Source organism: Ursus americanus, chromosome 10 (assembly GCF_024610735.1).
Source record: "Ursus americanus isolate L20-20 chromosome 10, mUrsAme1.1.p, whole genome shotgun sequence".
Lineage (NCBI taxonomy): Eukaryota > Metazoa > Chordata > Mammalia > Carnivora > Ursidae > Ursus > Ursus americanus.
The window spans coordinates 38,551,676-38,558,180 of record NC_142136.1 but is presented as its reverse complement, the minus strand read 5'-3'; the positions used below and the strand labels follow the sequence as shown (position 1 = coordinate 38,558,180).

The 6,505-nt window shown below is 38.0% G+C and overlaps 1 long non-coding RNA gene across 1 annotated transcript; it reads left to right on the top strand.

Annotated features, from left to right (window-relative positions):
• Window positions 1-106: 106 nt before the first annotated feature.
• On the top strand, window positions 107-6,031 carry LOC148109350 (uncharacterized). The gene is made up of 2 exons (XR_015725927.1): window positions 107-194; window positions 4,574-6,031. It is a non-coding gene; the product is annotated as an uncharacterized LOC148109350 (long non-coding RNA).
• The last annotated feature ends 474 nt before the right edge of the window (window positions 6,032-6,505 follow it).

Sequence of the window (6,505 nt, the reverse complement as noted above, 5' to 3'; positions counted from 1 at the left end):
AATGGTTGGCCCTATTCCTCGAAGGTGGGAAAGAGATACGCCATGGATGGAGATCCAATGGAGGGGGCGCGGTATTTCAGAGTCGGAGAGGGAGGGCCGAGACGCACGCAGGCTCATTCCACCACTTACCAGCAGACTCCCAAATCGGAGGGGCTAACAGGGCCCAATGGGCACTAAAGCAGTTGCTGATTAACGTAAGTATTTTTCAAGTGTTCCAATTTGCCTTCATGGAGGCATCCTGCATATCTGGAAGAAAAATGAAGCTTTGCTTTAGAACAATTAATATCAGTATCTTTTGTAACACTTAAAAACTCTAAGGAAAAATAAACTGAAACAAGGGGAGCTTCAGCGTTACTTAGCACATATTCCATTATGCTGCCCAATTGTTTTCTTTTTTTTTCCTTGAAAGCATGATAGTTTAATGTGCAAAAGAAGATTATGAATTCCCCTACCCATGTTGACAAATAAAATTCTCTTTAAGTCAATTTTACTTTTGGTGTTTGAATCGAGGACAGGAACATTCATTCTTTTCACATTTTACAGGTATATTAAGAAGCTTCTTGGGGCGCCTGGGTGGCACAGCGGTTAAGCATCTGCCTTAGGCTCAGGGCGTGATCCCGGCGTTCTGGGATCGAGCCCCACATCAGGCTCTTCCGCTATGAGCCTGCTTCTTCCTCTCCCACTCCCCCTGCTTGTGTTCCCTCTCTCGCTGGCTATCTCTATCTCTGTTGAATAAATAAATAAAATCTTTCTTTAAAAAAAAAAAAGAAGCAGCTTCTTAAGTGCAGGCTTTATGCTGGATACTAGAAAACGAGTAGTGAACAAAGTTGACATATGTTGGAATTTCTCAGCATGCATACTACTTATTTTAGATAAATTCTATATATTGATAGAACTGTAGAACTGGTCAATGTGTATTCCTTTCTTCTGTATTATTAATTGAATGTTTGAAATTAAGAGACCTCTCCAGTATCAATAAAAACTTGTGTTAGACTGTGTCACCTCCAGGCAAGATTTGCTACTATCACCTAAAACACTGAAAATGTCAACCAAGAGGATAAAGTTTGATGTGTCTGACAGATCTGAGTATAGATTTAGAGAAATATTTCATTGACAAAAATCGTTGTAAACAATATTTCCCAGTCTGTAATGGAGAAGATGACGAATCAAGTTTTGCAGTTTAGATTTTTCACCAAAGGAATGTGTCTATTTGTCGTAAATATAACTCACGGGAATATTGTAATTCGTCTTCCAGAAACTTACTTTATGGTCAGTCACCAAAGAGTAAGATGGTTAGTGGACAGTTTGTAAAGAGGAAATGAAAATGGGAGAGGACATAGGGGAGAAAGTGAGATGGAGCAAAAGCCAGGTCAACACTCTTCCTGTAGGGGCGCCTGGGTGGCTCAGTCGGTTAAGTGGTTGAGCATCTGCCCTCAGCCCAGGTTGTGATCCCAGAGTCCTGGGATCGAGCCCTGCATCAGGCTTCCTGCTCAGCGGAGATCCTGCTTCTCCATCTCCCTCTGCTGCTCCCCTGCTTGTGCTCTTGCTCTCTCTCCCTCTCTCGCTCTCTCCCTCTCAAATAAACAAATAAATAATCTTAAAGAAATACTTGTCCTATATATTTTTAAAAATATAGGGAAGCATACAAACGGGTACCAAAGAAATGACTGCAGCAAGCAGCAAACCTTGTAACTCAACCAGGCTCTGTCCAGTGGCAGAGGTCAGGAGCCAGAAACTCAGATCTAGAGCCATCTATGAAAATATAATCATTATGGGAAGAATAAAGTCGAATGCAAATGGTGAATTTTAAGAATACAATGCAGTGCCATGGCTTAGAGACATAGGTGATAGAGACAGAGATAAGCCAGAGAGCCAGAGAGAGAGAGAGAGAGAGAGAGAGAGAGTGATCTAAGCATAGTATAGGTCACAGGAGCATCTGGAAAGGGAACTCTGTGTGTATGTGTGTGTGTGTGTGTGTGTGTGTGTGTGTGTACACGTGCGTGTGTGTTGTGGGAAGGGTCCAAGGCAGGATTAAGATATCTGAGAATCAGGCAGAGGGTAGGTCAGCAGCAGGCTGCATTTAGTGGCAGGTAACAGCTCTGTCCCTCTGTAGCTGTTCCACAAACCTTTCAATATCTAGACTTCTCTTGGCTTCTGCTAATGTAACATTATGGCTGATCTTTGGGGGTGAAGTGACGGCTTAAGAAATGAGAAGTGGTGCGAGATAAGTTTAATCCCATCCCTTAATAAATGTAACAAGTGATGCATTCCTATGTAAATCTGTGGCATGTATATTTTCAAAAAAAATTAAAATCTCCCTCTGTAAAAAGAATTTTGCCCTCAACAAACAGCTTGACATACTTTATAACTGCCTAGAAGCAGTCATGTGTCTCAGGGAAGAATACCTGAATCAGTTCAATGTTTAAAATTTTCAAAATGTTTGGAAAAGGCACAGTGAACAGGTACCCATTCAAATCAGGTCGTGGGACAATTTCTATTTTTAACTGTACAGAAACGTTAAGTGTTTCATGTAATGGATCCTCTGAGAATACAACTGTTGAATGACCGGAGATTGTAGTCATGGCTTTGTCACGGCTAGAAAGGTGGTTGGTGATGACACAGGGTGGGCATAAAGGGAAACAGGAAGGTCTGCTTTCCCTTCAAAACCTCAAAAATTTCAGTACTGGATCATGAAGTTCAGTGAATGGTAATGGCCAGTATTTCATTTTAAATAAAATGAAATGTAAAATATAACGGAAAAAGAACAGCAAGTAGAGTACATCACATGTAGGACATCATGAAGCTTTCATTTCAGCTGTGCGTTTGGATATGTGTGTCACATCACGATGTAACGTGTATTTCTTATTGTGGGTTGGAGTCAAAAAAAGTTCAATATTACCTGGTCTAGAAATGGAAGTAGGGAAGAAACGGTCCTATCCTTTTCTTTATATTCTCCTTCAGGCTATATCTTATGATATTTTTCTTTATTCAAGTGTTTTATGAATGTTGCTTTTATCTGATTTCACCTGCATAAAATGTTGGGAGAGAAATATGAGAAACAAGATTTTTTTTTTACTATGTGCACCTCCCTAGGGATCATTCTGCCAAATAAAATATCCTTCCAAGGACACCTTCTAAAATTCCAACTTTTCGTATATTCAAAAAGTCAAAACCCAATGAAAATGTTGATATTACCAACCAGCATTAATGTTTTTGGTTTTCAGTTAATCATACCACTAAGCCTTAAAACTCCTGACACAGACAAACACCTCATCATTACAATTTTAAAACAGCTTTAAAAGAAGAACGCAAATGAGTCAGACTTTTTTTTTCTTTATCTGCTTCAGGCAATGAAAGAATTTGCTGTGTCTCAATGCGACATTTGAAACTTCCCTCATTTAAATTGTCCCAACTTCAAAGCATTTAAAATACAAATCCATCTTCTTTCAGCAGTCTCAATGTCAAAAAGTTATCAAGGGAACAAAGCCCACCTTCAGCTTAATAAAATGATACTTTTTATGAAAGACATTTCCATTATCTACAGCTAAACTAAATTCTATAAACAATCACCACAATACTGAATTCAAATTACCCTATTTATAAAAAAATTGTCAGAAAATAAGGAATATTAAAAACTCCAAAGAGACAGAAAATCAGAGGAGTCGACTCAGACTCAATAATGCAGCCCACAGAGCTGCCACATGAAACCACAAAAGCTGTTGGGATAATAGAAGAGAGATTGACAATGCGGCCTTCTGTTCTCTCGTCCATGCAATGAAAGCGTCTTTGCACTTACGGTGCTCACTTTGGATCTTGGTTTCTTGCTTAGAAAAGGCAACTTTGAAAATTCACATCATGTTGACTTGCAATCTGGATAAAGAGACCTACTGAATAAAAACTAATGCATTTATTTCTAGACTGAATATTATCATTGACTTCCATTTAGTAAACCATTTTATTTTTCCTGAACCAAGCTGTTGAATTCACAACCTGATGGCTGTGTGACGTTGGACAAATCACTTACATTCTCTCAGCTTCTGTTTTCTTATCTATAAAATGGGATGGTAGTTCTGCTTCACAAGGCTGCCATGACAATTCAGTAAATTAGTAGATGTAATGCAGTGTCTGACATACAGGGAATACTCAGTACGATTTGATATTATTATTTGCTTAAATTTTCCGTCTTCACATCCTGACTCCCCAGTGAATTTGTGAGGCTTAAGGAGGTAACACACTTGAACATTAGGTAAAATGTGTTATGTAAACACTGGGACCCATGACAGTGTGGATCACACTTCGCTACGTTTATAAAGACGCTTATAGACAGACTATAGGATAATATTCATGATAACAACGTTTAATAATCATAATCATAATAAGTAACATTTAATAGCATTAAATAACTCATAATCCTAAAAACTAAACTTATTCACGTATGTAGGAACTTTGAGGAAAAATATGGCCTAGAAAGTTTCCCCTGTATTGCTTTCTGTTTCTTTTGAATTGTACTTTAAAACCACAAGCACAATGACACAAAGGCTTTCCTAAGAACAAACGCTTGTTTCCCTGACAGACTGGACACACGTGAAACATGGAGGAGCTGGCTGCTTGCTATGTGAAGAGGAGGGAGCTCTTCGACCCTCACCATGCCAACCAAATACTCAACCAGACACACTCGTCTCTTGTTGGCTTCGTCTTCCTCTATTCTTCTGACTCACTTGCTGGCATAAACTGCAGGGCTTCTGTGGAAAACAGGCAACATGGAATGTTCATGCACTGTAATCAGGGAAAAGAACCCCACGAAGAGTGTGGTAGAGTGAAAAGAGCACCCAGGTGACAGGAATCTCACAATCTTACCAGTGTTGAGCTTGGGTAAGGACCTTGTCTAGAATGTTTAAAGAGTTTCCTCCAAATCTGAAATTTTGTATCTAGGTGAAATATTCATCGGTCTGTGACTGTATAAAATGTGCCGCACCTTTAAATGCATATGTTCCCATTTAATACCACGGAAACTCCGTAAGATGGACCTTTTTCACTGCAGAGGCAAATAAATATGAATGGAGGCTCGGGATGGCTGAATAACTTGGGAATGGTGGAGAGCAGGTTGGAGCTTAGAATCAGAGCCTGTGCTCTCCTCCAGGATCATACTTCTTCATATATATGATCATTCATTGAATGTAAAATGTATTGTATTTCTCCACTGATAGCCAGTACACTTTTGCATTGGAATTTCTCTTAAGTAATTAGGAGAGCTAAGTAAACTTTATGGATTTAACCAATATTAACCAAGGGACAATATGGCAGGCACTGCATAATGTGTCAGGGTACAAAGGTAAATATGATGAACATGGTATCCGACCTTTTGGAATTTATGGTCAAGAAGGCAACACAAAATTTATAAGAAATATAAACAGGTGTCCAATTATTGCTTCTTTGTCTTTTTTTTTTTTTCCTGTAAGCTACCAGTGTGACTATGTACCAACCATTGTTACTGGATGCTTCTTTTTATTATTTCATTTAATCCCTCTCTGTGAATTAAGTATTCATTTCCTTATTTTACAATAACTAGTATATGCTTGTGACAATGTATTCCCCTTCCAGCAATGGATAATAATGACCAATTTCATTACATCTCTCCAATACCAAGCAGTGTCCTTTAAAAAATGCTAAGTTGATAGATTAAGTGATTATATCTCAAGTCTATTTGTATTTTTATTTCTAATGAGGTTGGAATTTGTTGATGTATCAGTGAAGATTTGTTAAGCATCCAACAATCAAGTACAACATGTGGCACGATGGATAGAAAGACAAAATATTGCATTAAAAAGATTAGCGAGATTAAAAGAAAAAAGTTTATGAGTAAAAAGAAACAGACACATTTTCTTCAAGGTCTGGTATCACCCACTTGGTCATAGGGTTATGGCTGATGAATCTCAACAAAGAGGGCAAAGGACATTCTGAATCATTGCTTATTTGTTATTTTTATAAAGATTCTGTTTTAATAAAGTTAACTATGATTTTACTATTTGTATATGGGCTTTCTGCTCTGCTTTTACTCTTTATATATGGGTTTCTGCCCTGTCATACTCCAATGACCTAAAATTTAATTAGGCCCCAGTTGAAAAGCAAAGAATGGCTTTCCGGTTGATGCTGACTATATGTAGATTTAATAGCTAAAATTCATCTGAAAAAGGAATTGCTAATTTGAATATAATATTTATTTATTTACTTATTTACTTATTTATTTATTTTAAGTAGGCTCCATGCCCAGTGTGGAGTCCATTGCAGGGCTTGAACTCACAGCCCTGAGATCAAGACCTGAGCTGAAATCAAAAGTGGGACACTTAACCAACTTGAATCAGGAATGTGACACTTAACCAACTTGAGCCACCCAAGTGCCCAGATATAAAGTTTATTTTAATGTACTTTCAGAATATGTCTTGTGTGTCTGCTAATAGAGATTAACTGTCTTGTATTTGTAATGCTGCTTAAACACCATTAGTTA